General features: G+C 44.7%; 1 protein-coding gene across 3 annotated transcripts in view; it reads right to left on the bottom strand.

The window, feature by feature from the left end:
• Nucleotides 1-23,708, bottom strand: part of ZFHX3 (zinc finger homeobox 3) — a 270,690-nt gene that overhangs the window by 65,096 nt on the left and 181,886 nt on the right. The gene's annotated exons all lie outside the window — the stretch shown is intronic.

The raw sequence follows: 23,708 nt of genomic DNA, 5'->3' as shown, positions 1-23,708 counted from the left end.
CAGGATATGTGAACCAGAGGAAAGGTATGAGGGGCAGGGGGACTGTTATAGCAAACAGGGGGAACCAATGGAATCAGGAGATGTTTCTAGATGAGGCACTGATAGAAATGACGTGGTCTCCAGCCTGGACTCTGAACGATACTCCAGACAATGATGGGACCAGCATGGAAATACAAACCACAGTCATCAGTCCTCTGCCCATCCGGGGACACCCTCCCAGAATCCCCCAGTCTCCCGATCCACAGTCATACCTACTGACCACAACTCGCGGCATCCGCCTCACTCTGTGCCTCCATCCAGCGGGCCCTGTGTGAAAACACTGCCTGCCCGTCTTAAATCCCAAGCTCCAGAATGGAAAAGGAGCCACCACCCCACTATCGCCACCAGTAAACTTAGGCACACAAGTGGCATAGTAATGTTTATTGAAATACCTACAATAATAAATTGTTTCAACAGCACTTAACATCATTATAAAATCACTGTTGGGAAATTTTTTCTTTGGGCAGAGATGTGTCTTCAGGTCGATTGTTTTAGAAAAGACTTAGGGACTAGGGGTGTGGGATGGTCCAAAAGATTGTGGATTCAGAGCTGGACCCTACCGGTGACTAGTGAACATCAGGGCATGGATGTCACCACACAGGGGATGAGCTGACATGCTTATGGCTTTGGAAGGGTACGTGGGGAATGCCTGACCCCCAAGACATGCTTTAAAAGCATTAACTAGAGTTTGCCCCAAAAGGGAGCAGCTGGGAATATTATTCCAGATTTGTTTCTAAAAGCCAAAAATAAAGTTGAAAAGGGTAGAAAATCACTATTCCACTCAGCGGTCCTAGTGCTATTAATAAACTTTGCAAGCACAAACATTTAACTCAAGGAGAGAGGGTACAGGCAACAAGAATTGGTGAAAAGTGGATGGGGGCTGGTGACGAAAGCAGCTTTTGGTAGATCAGTGACAGAGCACAGGAGGCTGGTGAGGCCACGGCTCAGGGACATAATTCTCAGTGTTTGAAAGCACCACTCGGGGCTTCTAGGATAAACAGTAGAAATATTTCCTCTCCTTTATAAATAGAAAGTGACATTTTTCCACGTGGGCCTTCAGTACTTCCATATGCACAGGGCAGAGGGGAGTCCTGTACAGACCAAGTCAGGGGCCAGAAAGAGATACCCCAGCCAGGTGACACTCTCTCGGGGTGGAGTCTGACAGGCAGCAGAGAGAAGGGGCAAGAGGTGTCAGAGGGGAGGCCAAGACCTCCTCAACCTCAAAGCCACTCTTCCTGTGGAACAAAAGGCTGCGTATCCTATGCAGTGGTCACCCAGTATAGATGACAGGGAGATACCCAGACAAGGGGCACTTCATCAGCCACTCAACGCCACTGTCATTTTTCCAGCAAGAGCGGACTTCACTTCTTCCAATGGCACAAGTCCCAGTGTACCTCTCGGGTAGAGTTCCTGTGGTACTCTGGTGTCTGAACTGCTCTGTGAGCCCCGTAATGCTGCAGGGATGTCACAGGTTTTGATTCCAATTCCATTTTAAATTGATGATTAAGTTACCGGGTATTATGAAATGCTGTAATAATAAAGCATACTCAAACGTGATACATGCCAAAATTTAACATACCAGAGACCAGGGCATTAACTGGTATAGCCACGTTCACGAGTTTTTGTGACGATCTCAGAGTAAAACAATGTCTGCTATTTCTGCTTAATTGAAGACTCTTCTGAGATTGCAAGGCACCCAGTTAAAAACCCTTGCCATATGGAACTACTTCCACATGAATGAGGATTTGTATAATGGAACCAAACCAAAATATATAAAAGCAGAAGCTTAGTCCATACTCTTTAACTACCTTCCATAACTCTTCATTTTGATTAACATGTTGATCAATTCTGCCCTATTCTTATTTTTTGGTGTATAAATGTTACCAGTCTCAACTCTTAAAACAACTAGTTATAAAGCTTTTCAAAAAATACATATATATGTATATATTTCAAATTTCATTTCATTTTTCAGAAAAAAGGGCTCCACTAATAAAAGTTTACAAACCACTGTTTTCATCCAATGTACAGTTCTAGATTAAAGTGGAGTGCACTCTTTGGAGAGACTCTCTTAGAAACAACAGGGAAAAACCTCAAATTTCTGGTAAGAATTTAAAAACTCAGAGCTCTAAGTTAACAGAGCACTCTTACGTACATTTAACCTCCTGTTAATACTACCCTGGCACGTGAGAATAATGTGTCAAAACGAAGTAAGCTGTGCCTCGATAGTAAGATTATAGCTGACTTAAAAGCATTGTTTGCTGTCACGTAGTTTCTTTACAATAAAAAACGAAGGAGAAGAACAGTGCCTTGATGACTTCCTTTGGGAGCACAAACCCAGTCCCTTTCTGACAGGGCGGCTTTCTTCGTCTGCAATGGTGAATGCTCAGAATGGCAGCGGCCCTTGTTCTGATTATCTAACCAGACGGGAAGCTTCATTGGCGTGTTTTCTTCCCCAAAGACAAGACCTTAGAAGCTCTCTCTCTAAGACAGAAAAGAAGAGCTATCTAGTTTGTTCATTTATTGATTCAAGTCATGACACATGTTATGAGTTTGCGCCTACTAGGTTCTAGGCATCGTGGATCGAACTGGATGAGGAGGACACAGGCCTGCCCTCATGGAACTTACCCTCCAGCAGACTCACCATGGGTGACCGTACGATGACCGTGTGACATCCATCCTTGTCAGTGAACCATCATGTCAACATGCAGTTGAACAAGAAAAATCACCTCCTTAATTAGATGTATGCTTGCTCACTTGAGGGATAAGGTTGGCCTTGGGTGGTCTAACAGGGCTGCCATGCGAGGGTGCTAGGTTGGCCACGTTCCGTACTATCAGTGAACAGCAGGAAATCACTGAAGACTGAAGCCCCACCCACTGTGAAAAGACTCATTCCCAAGACTCTGATCCACGCTTCCCTGAATCTTCACCTGGCTGATTATGTATCAAGGTTCTTCCACAACAACCACAATAATAAATCAAATCTTATCAGAATTGAGCTATAAATCTGTGAAGACTCCAATAATTTCTAGCTAAGGGAATAACACCACAAAAGTACTTTTTAAACTAATTACTCAGATTCCGAAATGCTGCCCTAATGAGCCTTCTTTCTGCCCAGAACTTACTAAGAGGAAAAACTACCTTCTGGTGCAGTAATTACTGCTTTCCCCTTCAAACTTCTAACTGGAGATCGATGCTGCATTTTAAGACCCATTGATTTACAATTAGCCTGGCTTTCCTGCTAAAGTGTTTTTTAAGCAGAGTTTACTTTTATTTTATTTTGAAATCTCCACGATCTGGTTCTTGGATTTCACATCCTCATGAGAGGGGACTGGAAATCTCAAAGAGGAAGATACACATCAGAAGAGACGGGACTAGAGGGATGCAGATCAGGTTCAGAAGAGGCGGTAACAGGGAAAGGGAAGTTGGTTTGTCCACAGGATAAACTCAGAGGCAAAAGTTAAAATAAAAAATAGAAAATTAAAGCCAAAACTCGTGGCAAAGGGGAAGGAATGAAAAAATTTTTTTAAAGCTAAAACTTCCGAAGAGCGGAAGCAGTCGGTGGCAGGGGGAGAGAGCCAGGCACATGGCCTAATAAAGTGTAGCCACTGTCAAGGTGGCTACAGCAGCTCCTTATTGCCTCTGCTGTTTATTAGGGAAGGGGAGGGGGGGAGGGAGGAGAGAGAGAGAGAGAGAGAGAGAGAGAGAGAGAGAGAGAGAGAGAGAGAAAGCTTAGTGCATCTTTGCAAAACAAAGCACTAGTTAAAAATAGTGTGTGCAGCAGGGACAGTGTGCTAACGTGAAGGTCCTGGCAGCTCCAGCATTTGCACAATCTGTCCCATGAGGAGAGCAGAAGTAAGCGAAGCAATTAAGAATTTCATGCTGATTGCTTCAAGCATGTTTTTCTACACCATAAAGATAATAGCATAAAGGATATGGCCTTGCTTTCTCCCCCTCCCCTGCTTCGCAACTTCTGCCTTCTGTCTTTTGGACCCTTTCTTTTCTTCACCACCCGTGGCTGGGGACTCAAGATGCTGATATGCTGGTTAGCTGGCCTGGCACCACTTGATGGAATCTGTCACATCCAGGCCTAAAGAAACGTGGTTGTGCATGAGAGCCTCTCCATGTCCCTGGCCAACAGCAAACCCGGAAGAGGAGACATAAGCTGAGTTGCATTACTGAAGCCCCAGAGATGGGAGGCTTACGAAATGGGAAACTGTCTGTGAGGCCTGGAGATCCACGCTGCCCATGGCCGTCTCCTGTCACTTCCATTCTGCGTTTTTCACTATCGCTAGCTCCCAAGAGTGACTGGCAGAAGATGGCTCTGGGGAGATGAAAGTGAAAAATAAAATTCTCAAACAATACAAGGGGGGAAAAAAACAAAAGCTACCAACTTTTTGCTTTTTTTTTTAAATGTTATTTTACAGCAGGGTTGTATAGGCCAATTTCAAAGACTAATACGAAAAAAGTGCAATTAAATCCTTGAAAAACTGACAGATCAGCAAAACAAAACCACCCGGAGGAGAGCCCGATTGAGCCTCATTAAGAAAGAGTTCAGCCTGTTTTTAAAACCCTTCTTAACACTTAGCTGGGTACCTCCTAGCAGTGAGGGCTCCCAATGCGGCTGCCATAATTAGTGTCAGAATGGAAAGGGGAAAAAAAAAAATCAACCTAGGAAATAAAAATTAAAACACAACTTTAAGGGGTAGGGGAGGTTCAAATGGAAAAATGATTCCAAATTCAAACAACAAACTGCCATCCATCCATCTGAGAGCAACAGGGAGATACCGAAATACTCCACCATATCCAGCAATAAATATGTTCCAATTAAACAGAGAAAGGGTTGGGGCAGAGTTAAGAAGATTTATGCTACAATCCCCTATCTTCAACCTCTCCCCTTCCCCCCAAAATATATTCTACATTGTGGTCGCGTCAACTCCAAGAGACTGGGATAATGGCAGACGGCCAGCAAATGACACCAACCTCTCCATCAGTTATAGCCATAATGCCTGACAATGGGGAAAATGAGATCTGGTGACAAATTTCCGCACCTTCAACCATCAGGATCCCCCAAAGCGGGCGTGCATGCGTATGTGTGAAACAGCATATGCGTGAGAGTACGAGCGAGTGCTTTCCATGTGAAGCCACTGGCCCGTGACAAGGAGATAGGGCGCTGAGATCCATTAGAGAAGAGCAGGCCACCACGGAAGGAATACTCTGGAGATGGGAAGCATGGCAGGGAGACGAAGCCATTTTATTAAATCAGGCAAATTCTAATTTATTCTGCAGAACAGAGGGAAGAAAATGGATTTATTTTCAGAATATCCTCTGAGCCGGCTCCTATCACCTTGGTGGGGGGGTAGAGGGGAAGGTGCCGACATTCAATGGGAAATCAAGGGAAGGTTTCCCCTTAAAAAAGCAAACATTAAAATATATCTAGTTCAACTCCTACACTAGGAATATGGAAAATAATGCTTACGCCAGAGAAACTTGGGGGTTTTTTCTCTGGCTTTCTGATTACTCCAGCAGGTGAAGGGGGCTTACAAATTTAATTCGTTGCAATATGAAATCAGAAAGGCAATCGCAGCTGAGATAAGATGCTGACAAGCACTGACAAAAGAAATTGTGGAACATCTCCCCCAATGGCAAGAAACATCACCTGCCACCTTCCCCACGGTGGGAACTTAAATGTTGATTTTCAAGTTGGGAAAAAATAAAAAAGAAATGCTGTGCACAAGAACACAAGCACAGAGGTTGCCTTTCATTAACAAAAGGCGCTTGTGTTTAGACTGCAATTAGAAAACCAAGGTTTTAATTAAACAATTACATAAAGTTAGTTTGGTTCCCCATATGGGCCAACACTTCACCAGCGTCTTGGGGTTAGCTTGGTAATGAGCATTTAGTTCCAGCTGTTACAAAGGGAAAGAAGCTGATGAAACGGAGTAGATGTAACTACAAAGCTAGACTCTATACCTGTCTGCATGTGATTCCCCCGCCATGTTCCAGAATGAAGGAGAAGCCAGTGAAATGGACATAAACACCTGCACTGTGGTTGCACCATCAGGCATCATCAGTAACACTGCACTACTCATGGTGAAACAGACAGACGATTACAAGTATCAGGTAAAAGCTGGCGGGAGCGGGGCGGCAGTGGGGAGGACTTTCAGTGCCCCCAAGTGAAGAACTGTTTCTCTGTCAAAGCACAAGCCCGGTGCAACTAGCTCACTGAGAGACCCCTTTTAACTAGAAAGGATTCACAGGAGCTTAGATACCTTCAAACTCCCAAAACCACCACTGGGAGGGGGAAAAAAGCAATCTGCTTTTTCACCTGCTGCTTTTACACCACCTGGGTGGTGGCTGCAGACAGAAGGCGCACATGGGTCCAAGGGCCCAGATTCCCAAGGAAGACGTAGATGATGATTCTTCCTAATACGCACAGAGAAAATACCTCTGTGGCTTTCAGCCATCAACATTCTCCACGTCCAAGAGCTGCAAACTAATGTGAAACTGGTTCTTCCAGCATCTGCTTTAGCCCTGAGAGAAAGAAGGTGGCCACCTTCTGATGCACCCTGTTGAATGAACAGCTTGGTACTGGTTAAAGTAGATTTCGTCAAGCAAATGGAGCCTGGCATAGAAGAACACACAGGCAGACTGACCAGTTTTCATTTCAAGGCTCCTAAGTCCAGAGCACAGCCCCGTCAGCCAATACAGAAAACTCCACACTGACACCTGCAGGCGATGCTTCAGACTGCACCTCCCCAGGAGCTAAGTGCAGCCTTCTGTTCCATAATTCCCTGGGGTTCTCAGAAGGCTGCAAACACTGTTTAAAAGGCTTCCTGCTCTGAAAATGGCCATGCCAAATGCTGAAGAATCCAAGATGGCCAGACAGCTAACACTGACTGACAGCCTCATACCTGCCTAGCACTGGGCTATCTTGCTAGGCATCTCTAATCAAGTCACTGAAAGAAAACTTAGTAACAGCTCATTAGTTGGCAAAATACTCTATCCCGTGTTCTACCCAAGGCTCACAAAATTACAGGGTAATCAATACAACACGCTTTACGTTTTATAGACTAACACCATTTTGGTTTTTCAAGAACAGGAAGTTCTTTAGACCACCTGGATAATGGGGACAAAAATGAAAACAACAACAAAACTGAATTTGAGGTGTTTTTCTTTTTAAAAAAGCAGAGGAGTTCTTTTTCCCCAAATTCAGACTCCTGCCCTTTAAAGTCTCTAATGATCTGGGAAATTTGAGGATGGCTCCGAAGACTGTATGCCTAATCCATTCCATAGGAGCTGAAAAGCAGAGCTGCCTTCCCTACCAGAATCCTTCATCTTCCAGACAAAGGAAGGTTTTTCTTGCTGTTTCCACCACCTGATTGTGTGAATTGCCTAAGAGAGCACGGAAAGGGGACCGAAGCGCCTCAGCCTGAATGCGAGGCAGCCAATCAGAACTAATCTCTTCACTGGAAGTAAATTCTGCGGCTGTTCCATGATCTGGTGCCCAGGAGGGCTCAGGCAGCAGGGGGTGGGCTTGCGTCCCTTGGTGCGCCCACCCCGTACCCCAAAAGATAACGGGGGACTTTCTGCACAATGCCTTTCATCACAATCAGCCATGGAAGAAATCATTTTAGACCAAGTCCAAAACTAAATGCAAAGCAATGGGTTTGACTTTATGACTTATTTATTTATTTCTTCCTTCATGAGCAGAGAAGGTTAATATAAGAGCAACTCCTTGGCAAACCTTTAAGGGTAATTCAAGCGACACTGATGTGAATCAATGTTCCCTTTGTGAACACATTACTTGGCAGAAACTGGCGTTTTGTAACCCCCTTAAACCTAGCCGGCAAAACAAAAAAGAAGGGGGAAAATGTCCTTCAAACAAAAGGAAGAGGTGAAAATAAAGAGAGAGTCGACTGCACTTTATTCTCTTTCATAGGAGCAAATGGATCTGGTGCTTTTATACATTAATCAATCAATATCACTGACTGTACATCAGCAGGGTAGCCAAGTTATGAATGACCTTTCTGGCAAAGAGGACACTTTTAATGCTCATAAGACTGCTCATAGCTTAGCAACTTTCCGAATTTATGCCTGCATGATTACCCCTTAGAGGCGAGTGGCCGTTAGCGCTGCACTAAATATGGCACAGTTAGTCGTTTCCAATTTGTGCAAAAGGAAGGAGAGATGTGGACACGCTGCCCCACTTATGCACGAGCTGCCGCAACCTGCGTGAGGTAGTGGGCAGTGGCACTGGCAGCCATGGTCCCTTCCCTTCTGGAAAGCCATTGGGGCCTCCTGTTTAGCTTCAGGCCAGTCCAAACAGAGCAGTGTCACGGAACTAATCTAGAAAGCAATGCTGAGATCAACGGCGGCCTCTGCCTGCTTGTCCTACTCCGCTCCCGAGTCCAACGAGCTGGCTGATAGGCTGGGCTGGCCCCTGCAGGGCAAGCACAGGCTACCCCCACATCTTCTCCCTGCTGGCTTCACTCTGTGCCTCTGCAAGGTGGGCGTTGACTGGACCCCTCCAACTAGGCAACATAGCTTCATGTTTCCAAAAGAAGAACAGAACTTTCATCTTTCAGTCATCTTTTTTTTTTTTACCCAATTCACAGAAGGGCATGTCTACCAAACCGATGATGCTGATATACTCTCTCCAGAAATATCCAGCGGTTGGGCCAATCCTCTTTATTTTTCACTCTCACCAACTCAGTCATTCTCTTCATGCTCAGAAGACAGGAGGGTTCTCTGGATTCCATTCTTTGTGGGTGGAAATGGGGCAGAGGGCTGTCTGTGGGTGTGGATTTCTATGACAACCATTATCGTTTCCATGAGGCCACATGGGGGCAAGAGACAAAAATCCTTCCCCCCAATCACCACCTTAGCTTTCTCCCAATTTCCCTTTTACAGTTGTGGTTAAAAAAAAAAAAATCTCTGGAAACTTGTTGGTCTGTCTACAAGGCCTCACTTTTTTTTCTGTCTCCCATAGAGGGAAATAAAAACAGAGAATTGAAAATATAGCTTTAACTTCACATGAATTACAACGGAAGAAACCACAGGCTCAAATGCACTGTCTTCATTAGAACACAGGCAGAGTTCAGGGCAGGGGTGGGTTTGACTGACGCCACTGTTCAGTCTACAAAGAGGTACCCAGCTACGCGGGACACTGGTTAGACAAAATGGTACAATTTGGTTGCGGCCACATCTGGTTCTGGACATAAGAATACATCTGTCTGGCCATTCCTTGTTCATATTCCTAAAGTCAGTGGAGTTTACTTCGGGAGGACCCAACTCCAAACGTGTTACTAACAGAGGCTGGGCCCCCAGGCCGCGAAAGACTCAGAGGCCAGGTTACAGAAACAGGTGACAAATAACAAAAACAAGGAGAAGAGAAGCTTACTTGAAAGGAGGTCACTTGGGCATCTCTGAAAGGGTGGAGAGTTCTTATTTACGTGCCTCTCCAACGTGATGGATGTTTGTGACTCCTCACACGGCTGGGAACAACCTTCTCCGGCAGCTGAAGCATTGTGTTCCCCTTCTTTCCCCACCCAGGCCTCCCTCTCAGCGTTCCATACTTAAATAAATAATACTGGTCTCGTTGCTGATTATTTTTAATAGATCCAGACTCCCAGCCAGAAAATCTACTTTCTGTTCAGAGCAAGGAGGAAACCACGGAGCCCATGCTAGCGGGTGTTAGAAGTGGGTCCAGGACAGCCCGCAGGCAGCCCGTTCCTGTGGCATCAGGTACCATTTCGAATGTCTGCATTTTCCTGCGGGAGGTTGCAAATCCACACATTTAGCAACTATGAAAAGCTTGCTAAGTTCACCTTCCCCCCCTTTCCTTCATCGTTTCACAAACACCCAAACTTGTCCCTCTCTGCCTCCTTCATAATTTACAAGCTTTGCAGTCACCTTTGGAGCTGCCACCCTGTGGCTCTTCCTCACAAGCAGGGCAGGATTTGCCTAAATCCTCAATCGCCCTTCCTTTCCAGATCTTTACCCAAGCTTGGCTGTTCCTTTGACATCTCTCAAAAATTCATCCCTTGTCTAACAACTAAAAATTATGATAGTGTGTGTGTGTGTGTGCGCGCGTGCACACACAAAGTTGCCTTTACAGCCTCTCAGTGTTTTCCCTGAGTCACATACACTCCTTTGACCACTTCTCTTCATCTTCTCCTCTTTCCTGGCCATCAGCAACACGTCCCTTTACGCCTTTCTCTTGCTCCTTCCCTTTTCCACTTGAATGACTAGCTGCCTCCGCCCCCCTCCCCCACCTCCTGCAGCTCCAGCCGCAGACACATGTGTCCTCTGTGCCATGTGTCTACACCGCTCTTGTGGAAGTGCCTGAGTGCTTCACATGCCCTACAGACACAGGGCTGCCTTGTTGCAGGCTGTTTGTCATGCAGCATGTCCCCCTTCTGCGTATTTACATCTCTATATGAAGAACATCAGCCAAAGTAAAGGGGTGTTAGATCTTTCCTCTAAGCATCTGCTGGAAACGCTCATGAAACACACATTACTGTGTTTCCCCGAAAATAAGACCTAGCCAGACCATCAGCTCTAATGCATCTTTTGGAGCAAAAATTAATATAAGACCCGGTATTACATTATATATTACCTTATATACTATACTATACCATATTATATTATATTGTACTATATTATATCTGGTCTTATAGTAAAATAAGACCGGGTCTAATATTAATTTTTGCTCCAAAAGACGCATTAGAGTGGATGGTCCGGCTACGTCTTATTTTCGGGGAAACATGGTAGTAATCGTGTGAAGTGAACCTAACCCCAGGACGAGGACAAACAGCAACTCAGACACAGACACCCTTAAGAAAGCCCTAAATGCCTGTTTGCAAACCAAAATCCAGGACTGGAAGAGTCCATCACAGAAATATTCTATCTGAAAAAGTGAACTCTCCAAGATACAAAAGATGCAAGAACATGAAAGTCCATATGATTTTAAAATTTCACACAAGAATAGATGTAACTATTTTCTGTCTACTTTTCTGTGTCTTTCACTCCCCAAGACAGTAAGTGCTATGAGGACAGGAATGTGTGACAAATCGCAGGCCACATCTGAACTCCTTCCCCAGAGCACTCAAACCCCAAACTTAGGACCCTGCTTACAAAGGTGGGTCTAGTGATATATGCCACCCGCCTCTCCTCTCCCAGCTGCACTAGCCTTTCTTCTGCCCCAGCTGTGCCCTCAGCCTGCCACCCCAGGTTCATCACCATGTCCCCAGGGCTTTGAAGATGCCTGGCATAGAGCAGACTTCATTAAATACACATTAGCAAACACATAGACACATGTACAAACATGTGACCACATCAATCATTTAGTAGCAGCTCAGTGTACTCTGCTCCCATGTATTCGTCTGCAGTTTTGATTGAAGTGGTGTTCACGCCACATCTTAGGAAGATGCAAAAGTATTCCTGGGCCACTCCAATACTTGAAGCATTATATCTTGGCATCAGATTGTCACGTATCAAGAGACACATACATAAAGCTTTAAAACCTTTTTATAAACTTGTGAATGAAGCACCCAATCATGGTGGCAGAGAAACAGCTGATCTTGCAAATGTCCATGTCCCCCTGGGCCTCTCCATATGGCTACCGATGTTAGTGAGGCAGGGCGGTGGTGCACATCAGGACTTCTGGCTCCAGTTCCAACAACTGTAGCATAATCAGAAGCCACACTAAGAAGGAAAGCCAATCATCCACATGGCACGCAACCTGGAAACGTCCAGACATTCCAGGTTTGAAGATGGAGACTAGAGCAATCCCATGGAAGTGGTGTTTAGTTTGTGAGTTGTGATGATGCCGATTGAAAACACGACAGACTCTCCCAAATCCTGGAGTGTGTGAATGATGACGTAGCTCAGTGCATTTCCAGCTGGGAGAGCCTGAGCAGGCGTTAGGTGAGGCAAACATCTGTCTACCCACTGGAAGTGGCTCCGATGTCCCTTCCTACCCTTAGGCTAGTGACAGCCAGCAGAACCACCTTAATGAACCATGTTAAATCGAAGCTGAGACACCAGCATGAAAACCTAAGAGAGTTTTTATATTCTTGAAATGAATCCGGGACTTGAAGGAGTCCCATCACTAAGTATTCACAGGTGACTGCCATGTACCCAGGCAGAGTTGGAGTCAAAACACAAGACCAAGGACCAGGCAGGCTAGAAGGCTGAAGAGGCCAATGGGAGAAGGCGTTTGTGGCATTCCAGGTCCCTTCTGTAATCCAGGTGATTTCTCACTTTAAAAATAAGCCCACTCAGTCATGAGAGTTTCAGATAAGCCTTCCCTCTTGAAGGTGGCTCTGTGCTTGGCCACATCAGGACCCTGGGCTGTGACAGTCCTTTGTTAGCACTAGCTCTCAGCTTGCTCTCCAGTGAGTGCCAAGAATGAACCCAGACCTTGTCCCCATCCCATGTGTCAATGCAAGGACAGGAGTCGAGACCCAGTCTATGGGGAGGTGGTACAGGAAACAGGAAGAGACACAGGTTTTTTGCTACTGAGATGGCGGGGGCCTCCCATTACCCATGACTGGCTAAGGAGGCAGGACACCACTGTTGTCAGGGTCACCTCCAACCCACAACAAACGAGTGTTTGCACCATCAGGGCTGGCTCTTCCCAGTTCCACCACTGACCAAGGCCCCAGTATCTGCCCGGTGTCTCCATCCCTTGGTGGAGCCACGTGCCCTGCAGGCCAAAGACGTGGTTATGCCACACGTGCTTGTTTGAAGTACAAAGTCTGGAGCATGGCCTCCCTTGCTCTTGAGGGTAGAGGAAATGCCACCGTGAAGATTCTGCATAACTCCAGGACAGATGTAAGTGGGAGAGACAGACTCAGGGCTTCTCTGAGACCCCTCCCACAGAAAGGAAATGGGTGTCCTGAAGCGGCAGACCAAAAAGATAATACAATGCTTCCGGCCGTGAGATGCCCAAAGTGGAGGGAGGAAAAAGGGAACAAAGAGATCATTGTGGACACATAAAATGAAAATCTGGCAGGGCTCTAGCCTAACAAATGATCCAAAAATGAAATGAGACTAACTTTTCTCCCTTGGCAATGTACTGCGGGCCAAGGCACAGCCGTTTGGAAGAGAGTGGAGAGTGAGAGGGACGGAAAGAATCTGCATCAGCTATGTGCCAGACTTTACGTAAGTATGACACTTTTATGTACCTTCTCTCGCTTGTCCCATGGGAATTAATGAGACAGACCCCCAAAACATGCATGAGTATCCCCTTTTACAGATAAGAGAATTGATGCTTTAGAGGTGTGCAGTTGGGAGCCCCCAAAGTAAACATGCAAAATTGTTTGTATACCTGCATTTTTCTGGGATAAGGGATCATTTTGTTCATCAAATTACCTGAAAAGGTCAAAAAAAAAAATCCCTGGATTAAACTTGACCAAAGCCAGCTAGCTCAGAAAAGCTGGGATCTGAACTCCCATGTGACTTTGTAAAGCTCTCACAACCAGGTCTAATCCGAAAGTCCCCAATGCTCGCTGTGTGAGAAAGGAAGTGAACCAGAGGACAGTTTCCTCAGAGCTGAGGAGACGCAGAAGGAAATGAGGTGGGTGCTGGGTCACAGCAGAATGTGTGAGGACATTCCCAGGGCCTTTCCACTCTGTCCCAGATGTGCTTCAAAGCAAGTTCACCTCTTTGAACCCATTCAATGTGCATGAGTGACATTTTTTCATGGAATCTGACCCCATGCCCCCTCTCCAGTATTGACACAGGCACAAACCCACCAACCTGCAGTCCCAGCTCTGAAATCAGAAGTCAGAAGTCAGACCTGAAGTCAGAAAATGATCTAGGGATGGCATAATAAGCAATAAACATCCAAGAGTCCCTCAATTATGGTCTTTCTGGAAGGAAGTTCCACAAAATATGAACAGTCATTATCTTTGGGGAGGGGAAAGCCTCATTTTTATGGGCTGTGGGATCTCCCAACCCTTCAGATACACATTGCAACTGTAAAAATAATAAGCACGTATTGCTTTTCAATAAGAAAAGCAATACGTGCTTATTATATTTTGGAAGAGGAGATGCTTATGCGCTAAGAATGCATCTCATTGATATGACTGTTTCCCAGCTACAGGTAGAGCAAAAACAGCTTGCAGGGTTCAGTGTCAAGTCTCCCTAACCTAGCATGAGACCGTCCCGACGGCATCCTTAGGCCCAGCCCTGTATGTACCAGAAACCTGTCATCTGTGACCCTGCTGAGAGAAGTGCACCCTTAATTCTACTCCACAAAGCAAAGGATGGCCAGGTGGCACATTATGGGACAACTCTGTGTCATTACACTAAATTTAGAAAAAGCAGCAGGATTGGGGAAAAGTCTAGAATGACATCACCTCGATCACAGAACCCTGGCAGTGTGTACTTGGTCACAGGGAGAGGGAGAGGGAGATTCAGGGTCATTCTGAGTAGGAAGACAAGTCCTGTTTCTTAAGTGTGTCCCCCTTCCATGCAAAGGATGGAAAGACGTAGGAAACACCTTTCTGAAGACAAGGCATGCCCGAATCTGAGGGCCACAGGAGCAGCTTGTAATCCTATGAGTTAGTGCCCTCTGGAGCCAGTGAGTAGTTCAACTCTTCTTCCATTTACTGCTGACACCGTTTTAAACCTGTAATCCACATTTATTTTAGTTGGATCATCTGTTTTTGCTCAGGCAGTTATTTCCTGTCAAATTTCTGGCCAAAGTGAAAACTATGACCCAGGGAGAGTATGATCTTTTGCAGAAACAAAAGAGAAGTGACTCTGTATATGACCAGGCACTTTTTTCTCAAGGTGGCAGTTTCCCTCTTCTGATGATACAGGAGGTCCTCAAATAATGTTGTTTCGTTATAACGTTGATGAGATGCCACAGGAACTTAACTCTCGTTTATATCAGTTAGCCTGTGGTAAAACTGGTTTCATTATATGTCGTTCTGCTTAAAGTCGCAGAACCTATCAACGTAAACGAGGACTTACTGTACTCCTAGTCAATACACAAAACTGTTCAGGTGGTATTTCTGCCTAGTTCTCATTAATCATAAAAAAAGGGGGTGAATGTTTATAGAGGCAGGAAAAAGACAACAGTGGAATAAGTATGTAGGATAAGGAATGCTCAGAGTCCACCACAGGACCCAGCATTTCTCTAAATCCAGAAAGATGGTACCCAAGGAAGCAAAGCCTTGGATGAGCTACTTATCAGTGGGACAGACCCTGGACCAGGTGCCACACAAGTAGCATAAGACATGGTCCCTGCTCTGCAGAGATTTACAATCTTAGGGATGAACAGTAAGCAGGTATTGAATTATCAGCCAAACAAGGCTGTCACATCTTTTTGGAAAAATATGAGATACATAAACAGCACATAACTATGTATAAGGCTCTGGTACACATTAAGTATTATATTCATTTGGAAAAGTGGGAGATGAGGAAAAAACATGTGGTTTCAATGGCAGCATCTTTTTCACAGTGCTTTTTTATTCATACCTGCTTCTTGACTTGCCCTCTCCCACTTAGAGCATCAGAACCCATCCAGGGACCCCAGCCAGATACCTCACAATCATCCCTTGTTGCTTTCTCTCCATTTCTCCCAGATGGAACCACCTAAATAGCACTAAGTGTTTCACTCTTTCCACCACTACCCCTATCCCACTAGCTCAGATCCTCCTTCACCTTTCACTTTACATGAGCTTCACCTTTAAATCTGTCCATCTTCCACGAGGGAGCCAGTATTGCTTGTCTAAAACAGAGTGAGGTCACATAATTTGCCAAGCGTGAGCATCTTGTGGTTCCCTGTTCCCTAAGAGGAAAGCCCAAGTTCCCCTTCTCATGGAGAACATGCCCAGACTCGTCTTGCTCAGATCTTACTTCTGTCCTCCCCACCTGTTCACTCGGGCACAGTGGTGCAGAGAACACCCCATGCCCTTTAAACATCAGCATATAAGCAGTTTTCTGAGTCCACGTCAAAATGGTCTTTTTAGGAATCCTTGCCTGTTAGACAGTGAGCTCCCTCAGGCACAGAGCATGTCCCGCCTTCGGGGCTCAATAGACCTCTGTTCACCTAAGGAGGCAGGAGATAGGGCCCTATTGTGTGTACAGCCTTGAAGATGAAAGGAGGAATAATTACCTCCAGAAAGGAAGAAAGGTAAGAATGGGGCTTGGCAGGAATTCTAAGAATGGACAGGAAAGAAAAAAAACTAACAATGATTTGATGCAAGACGCAGAAAAATCAGAAGGCTGTATTTCCACCAAAGTATGTACGAGAAAAGAGTGGAAGGTGCAGACGAGGCTGTGCCTTTGGAGACATCCCAGGACAAAGATCAGCCTTCTAATCTGTGCCCTCAGAGAAAGGGGAGCAGATGGAAAGTAAGGGAATAAGGACCTAGACTTTTTATTAGACTTAGCAGAGAAAAACGGAAAGCTAATCAAATGATCCTACATTAAAAACAAACAAACAAACAAAAACAACAACTGCGAAACTGGAAGTAACCAGAAACATGGAACAGCAAGCAGCACTCCAGAGTCTTCCCTCTTCTTTCTGCGCCCCTGCACACCTCATCCAGGCCCAGAGCCAGCTAGCCTGAGCCTTCCACAGCCAGTGGCCCACTTACAACAGAGCACACCAATGAGAACAGAAGGTGCTAGTTTTCCTTAAATGAAGGAATTAGAAATGAATTAAGATGTATCATAGCACCAACTTTCACATTCCTAAGACCCTGCTAATCAAGCTCTGGGCAAGCTAATACTGTGTCTTCCTTCTTATACTATAATCGTGTCTTTGGCTATTCAGTGGCCAGTGGCATTTTAGAAAATCCTCTCCACTCTTTCGCTATTCTGGTCTGCTGAATGACCTAATCATCAATTAGGGTGGTGCAAAAGTAATGGCGGTTTTTGCAATTATTTTTAACCTTTTAAATCGCCATTACTTTTGCACCAACCTAATAGCAACTGGTAAATAATACAAAAGCTTTAAAAATCAACTTTAATGACTGTACCACTTTCTCTTTTTGCCAAATACCTCCACCTACTGATTTTTATTAGTGTCTATTTTTTTCCAAATAATCCCGTTTAAAAATTCAATTCCTTATTAAATAGATGCAACGTAGCTCTATACTAGATCCTTGTTTATTACAAAGGGGGAAACAGTAACTTCACAATGAGTAACTCCCTGATCTTCATAATTACTAACTCTTCACTAACATTACTAAATAATCACTATCACCCTAACTAAGGGATCAAAGTTAACATCATCGATGAAGAGACAAGTCAATATCATGTCCCTCCTGATATGATGTCCTAGAAGAACAACATCACTTTTTTGGAATTTCTACCAAAATGCATAGCCTGACTCAAATCATAAGGAAAAAGATGAGACAAACCCAAATTGAAGGGTCCCCTACAGTATAACTAACCTGCACTCCAAATATGGCGACAAAGGAAAGACTGAGGAACTGTTCTGGATTTAAGGAATGTAAAGAGACGCTGCTCTGCATGCAATTCTTTTAACATATATGGTATTACGGGGGAAATTTAAATAAGATCTATCGATTACCTAGTAGTTTTCTATCAATGTGCATTGACTGATTTTGGTAATGTTTCTTTGGTTATGTAAGATAATGTCCTTGTCCTTAGGAAATACACAACGACATATTTAGAAATCAAATGGCACCCTGTCTGAAATGATTCAGAAAAAAACAGCAATGAGTATATCTGTGTGTGTATATACATATTTTACAAATGCGCGTAACGAGTGAGAGCGTGTGTGAGAGAGAACTTGATAAAGCAAATGTGGTAAAATGTTAACATTTGGGGAACAGGAGGAAAGATATATGAGAATTTTTTTTTACTGTTTACTTTTCCCTAAGTCTGAAATTATACCAAAATTAAAAATTTTTCAAAGAAGTACAAGTAAAATACAGCACCATTCCTAACATCTCTAGTCCAATTATGTAATTTTCCTATTCTTAAATATTTGCAATTATACACATCACTGCATAAATATTTTAGTTTGTATGCAAATTTAATTTGCTATTTATTGTTTTCAAGTTACTAATGAAAATGTTAAATAAAAACAGAACTCTCACTGGCATTTGCAGTTCCCCTCCACACAAACAGCCCAGAAATCAATATACGATTCCTTTTTTTTATTAATATATATTTTTTAATCTTATTGGGGAATATTGGGGAACAGTGTGTTTCTCCAGGGCCCATCAGCTCCAGTCTAGTTGTGGAGGGCGCAGCTCAGCTCCAAGTCCAGTTGCTGTTCTCAGTCTTTAGTTGCAGGGGGCGCAGCCCACCATCTCAGGTGGGAATTGAACCGGTAATCTTGGTGTTGAGAGCCCGCGGTCTAACCAACTGGGCCATCTGGCTGCCCCATACTATTCCAGTCTATTAATTTTTCTTTTAGTCAGGGTTCAACATATGTGGAAATTTCTTTTTAGGCTCTGAATTTGATTAGGTGATTAGAGAAAGACAAGAGTTTTTATGCATTTGTTTTTAATACATTTATGATGGTCACATTTGCAATCCTATTTGTCTTTCAAAAGGGCACAGTGGCATGGTAGAGGGGAAAATGGAAGAAGCTAAATATACATGATGGAAGAAAATGGGACTGCATTTGTTGGTATTCGCCCCAAATCCTTTCTCTAGCTAGAACGGCCTGCTCACTGGCCCCTGACCAAACTTCCTGAACTCCCTCAGCACCTAGGATCTTACTGCACCTGCTTCTACATCTATCCTTCCAGGAACAGGTTAGCCCGCTCCTTGGAGCTTGCCAAGTCATTCTACCCAAGAATTCCCCACATCTCGGACGGCCCAGCATATTTCCAGCCATACCCCATCATCTGGTAATTACCACCGATCATCTCGAACCATGTTAACTGTGTTTGTATGTGTGTGTGCGTGTGCGTGTGCGTGTGCGTGTGAGAGAGAGAGAGAGAGAGAGAGAGAGAGAGAGAGAGAGAGAGAGAGAGAGAGAGAGAGAGAGAGAGAGAGATCCCCCCAATAGATGATAGGCAGGGGTCATTTCTTCTACTCTTTCATATACTCTCACAGAAACTAGTATTTACAACTAACAGGTGCTTAACAAACAGCTGCAAAGCTCAACATGCCCTAGTGTTTCCAATAAAAAATGGGAAAGAACTGCTAATGAGTAACATTGAAAAGAAGCTTGGAGAGGATGGTGTATGTTTCTGATGTACACTTAGAGATCCCAAAATATAAGTTTATATTTTTACATACAACTTCCCTTTGCAACGAGAATCCATGTACTTTATTTCATTTTATCATAGCAGCACGGTGAGATTTGTTCCTGATGAGTCCATGGAACTATAGTTACTCATCATCATTCCATCATCACTAGATGCTTATAGAGTCCTCCCCTTTATTGCTCAGTATATTTTTTTCCATCGAGTGTATTTCATATATGAGGTAGTAATTACCAAGTTCTCTACTTGTTATACTTAAAAGTTTGCCTGTTATTGAAAATCTTGAAAATACAAAATGTATGAAATAAAAATCACCCATAATCAGTGATAACATCTCAGTGTGCGTGTGTATGACTCAGATGATTACGTATGATTTTGTGTCTTGCTTCCCTGTCTATTGAGCTTCTATATTCTTAAATATTAATCAAGAACATTATTCCTAATGGCTATTCAGAGTTCCACCACATAGTGGTAACACAGTTTACTTAATCCCCTTCTTATCTTTTAAAAGATATGTGGCAGAGACTCCTAATTGCCTTCCTAATAACTTGTCTTCCTTGCAAACAGAACATTCATTTTCCTTGGGGTGGCAATACTCCCAGTTAAAAAACTGCATCTCCCAGTCTCTACCGTGTCCAGGGAGAGTCACGTGACTGAGTTCCAGCCAATGAGGTGCAAGAGAAAGTAACTGGGTGAGGCTCTGGGGAGAGCTCTCTAAAGAGGTGCTGCATGTACTTACGCCTTGGCCTGGAGTGCAGATGGAGCAGCCATCTTGAGACCATGAGGGAGGCTGTGTGGAAAGATGGAAGGGAGCTGGGTCCCTGTTAGCCTTGTTGGGGTCTTCACCCCGTTACTTAACTGCCCTCCTCCCAGGTCTGCTTATGGGAGGAAAAATAAAACCCCTAATTCATTTAAGCTCCTCTTGGGGTACCTCTGTAACTCACAGTTGAATGCTATGAGATAAAAGAACTTTTGTTTGCCCACCTTCTACTATCTTCACAGACTCTACAGCTTCGAAAATACATGACCGAGACCTCATATACAAACCAGAATTTCTGTGGTCATCCATTCCAACCCGAGACAGACCGGCACAGAGGAGTAGTTGAGTCTCTCTTCCTCCCATTGAGGGTTGCCTAGCCTGTGGATAATAACCTGCAGAGAATGACATGGGTCTGCATTTGTCCATTTCTACTGTTCATACAGCTCCAGCTGATACTAACCAAGAAAGCTGCCCTCACTGGTTCAAGTAACTTCCATAAAAGAATTCCAAAATGACAGGCTGCTGGGCTGCATGGTCTTCCACAAGAACACAGCCAGCTGGGGATGGCAGATGCCTGCAAACTTGGGGGCAGTCTCTGTGCTCTTTCTCAGAGATCAGACCTGATTTGGTTTGAACCCAGCCCTGCAGGCAAGTTTTCCATCCAACACAGCTCCTCTTGGAAGCCCCAGCACTACCAGGCATAGCCCAGAAGCCTGAGGGGGGGTCCCCAGGCCCCCAGAGAACCTTGATGGAGCACGTGACTGTCCACATGGCCTGCCAGGGGCCCGGTCATGACTCACAAGCAGCTGGGTCAAAGCCTTCTCAATGCAGCGTCTGCTTGATTCAAGGAACTGGAGTCACAGCTGGCACTAGAAAAACTGCTTCTCCACTGATGAACACACCATTCCCCCCATAAAAACACTGGACAAATACTATCGAGCATTAATGTGGCCAAAAACTTCAAGATTGGTACATATAGGATTCAGTGAACTTATCTGCTTAAGTCAGGTTTAACGATGCTTTAATCCTGCTAAAAAAATGGCAAATCAAATTTCCATCCTTCATGAGAATAGAAGAATGAACACAATTTCATCGTCTTCAGGTGATGCAACATCCTGCCTGGCATGCCTTTGCAGAGTTTTACAGCCACGGAGAGAGGGAAGGCTGCACTGAGCCCTGGTGAGTCCAGTCCACACCCAAGTGATCCTGGACAATTGAATTAACTTTGAGATAAGCTTATTTCACTGCCCTAAAAGGAAAATGAGCCAGAAGTCCTGTTTATCTAGGATCCTACTTACTCTCTTTCACCATAATTTATAGGACAGCTTTTCTATCCAAGAACATAAGACTATTTTTATCCCAACTTTGCTGTTGCATAAAACATATACACTACAACCTCAGAGGTTTGGGTCTAAACCAAGTCTTTAGAATCTCCACGTTCAAATATTTCACTATTATGATGAAGGGTAAAAGAATCTCAGAGAAGTAAATGTTATTGTTCTCTGTAAATTCTGACTTCTTCAATTGGAAACGGCTTGGGGACCCAGTCCCCTTGAAAACCACGACAGACCGTCAACAGTTGGAGCTTCCTCTCTTTCTGTTTAATGAAAGCCAGGAGCTCCCCACGACAAATGTGTGCTGGAGGTGGGCAGGAAGCTTCTGAGATTCTGGCCACGTTTCAGTGTTTTCACAGCGTCCCCTGGTCAGCCCGTTCTCCCCAGCCATCCAACCACTTCCTGCCCATGTGGTGCCGCCCACTAGGGAGTTTTAATAACCAAATGCTTGGGGGTTTGTGTATATTTATATTACGTCTCCTCTCCCTTCTGTTCTACTGGGGCATGTTGGGAAAAAAGTTATGATAAACTTTAATAAAAACAAAATTAAAATGATTAAACCTTTCATATCCTTTAGAGATAATCTCTCGTCTGCTGGCTGGTCAAATCTGGAAGAAAACAAATGCAAACCATACCTTATTACTGCCCTTCAATTTTTTTTTCCCCTAAGGAAACAAACAGAAAAGGCTGCCTGTGGCCAGATTTTTAAAAATAAATTAAATTTCTCCTCACACACGGCAGCCAGGTGTGGCTGAAACATTCTTTCCAAATACCCATGATATATACCAGCATCTTTCCCTCCAGGGGTCTTTCAGCACAAGCCTGACAATCTTCAGGGGGTGGGGATTCTGAGGGGGGGAGGAGTGACCCCAAAATAGTTACTGAAAAAGAATCACTATTTCCCAATTAGCCATGTAATACTGCCTTACAGAAGGGACCAAAAGTCCTGCACACCGTGTACTGGAAACGGAAACACACACACACACACCTCTGCCCCAATACACACACCCACACACACACACAAACACACACACCTCTGTCCCAGTATGTACACACGTACACACACACACACACCTCTGCCCCAGTACACACACACACACACACCTCTGCCCCAGTACACACACACACATACACACACTCAAACACACACACCTCTGCCCCAGTCTGCGTTCTTGGCTAAAGGAAAGTCCAGAGCAAATAGTACAGTATGGCACAAATCTCTCTGGTCTTAAGAGTTCTAAGGAAGTCTTCAGATCTAACTGGGGTGTGGGCACATGTCTGGGGAGAAATAAATGGCTGCAGAACTAGATCAGGCCTGTGTGTCAAAGGCTGGCTAGACCCGTAAGTCAGAGCTGGGTGTTCAGGACTTCCAGAATGGGATAATGACGTCTGGACACCCAGCACCGGGGACACCAAGACAACAAAGGTGTTAGGGCACTAAGCTGTTTTGGGATCCCAATAGCAAGTAGTAAAATGAAATTCTTCCCTGGAAATACACATTGCCACCTTACATACCAAGGTGTTTCGTGGACCATGAAGGTCCATCAGCAGGCAGAGGGTAGGAGGAGAGGAGACGAAAGGTTCTTACTTTGCTTTAGTCATCCTGACACATGCTCTGACCAGAGCCGGCTTCTCTTCCTTTGAATTTGGTGTTTATATTGTAGTACAGACAACTAACTGATCCTCAGGTGAAAAGGACACAAGTCTTCACGCTTAGGTGACAGACACCAGGAAGGATTTTTTTGTTGTTTTAACTGCTGACCCTTGAGCTAACGCAGAGAACTCCAGAGCTATGCTGATACCAGAGAGTGGCTTCGAAGCAGTTCAGGATCAACGGGGCCCCTTCTACTTTCAGTCATTCTGCTCACATGGTTCCTAGGGAGACTGCACACAGCGGCACCCCCTCTCCTCCCTGCTTGGAGGGGGGTCTCCTTTACTGGCATGGTGATGGGGTGAGAAGGAGAGAGAAAACTCGCATCTGAACTATGGTGGACATGCAAGTCAAGTTTCCACAGTAACTTGCACAGTGGAAGTCAGCTGCCACCTCCCCTGCTTAGACCTTTCCCTTTCTGATGGGAACAAAATCCAAGTTCCCCACACCCTGCTCAGACCACATCTCCCAGCATGCTCCCTCCTCTCCAGGCCTCCACCCACCTTCCTGCTCTGGCCAAGGCGGGTTGCACTTACTGGACACTCTGCCTGGACACTTGCTCACTGTTCTGCCACTCAGCTCCAATGTCACCTCCCCAGAGAGACGTTTTCAGACCACCTTATATAAAACAGGTCCCCTATCTCAAACTTGCCCCACTTGGTTCTATTTTTACAGCTCCTAGCACACCGAATATTCTATATTTATTCGGTATC

Source organism: Rhinolophus hipposideros (genome assembly GCF_964194185.1).
Source record: "Rhinolophus hipposideros genome assembly, chromosome: 21".
Lineage (NCBI taxonomy): Eukaryota > Metazoa > Chordata > Mammalia > Chiroptera > Rhinolophidae > Rhinolophus > Rhinolophus hipposideros.
This window is presented reverse-complemented; position numbering and strand designations above follow the sequence as displayed.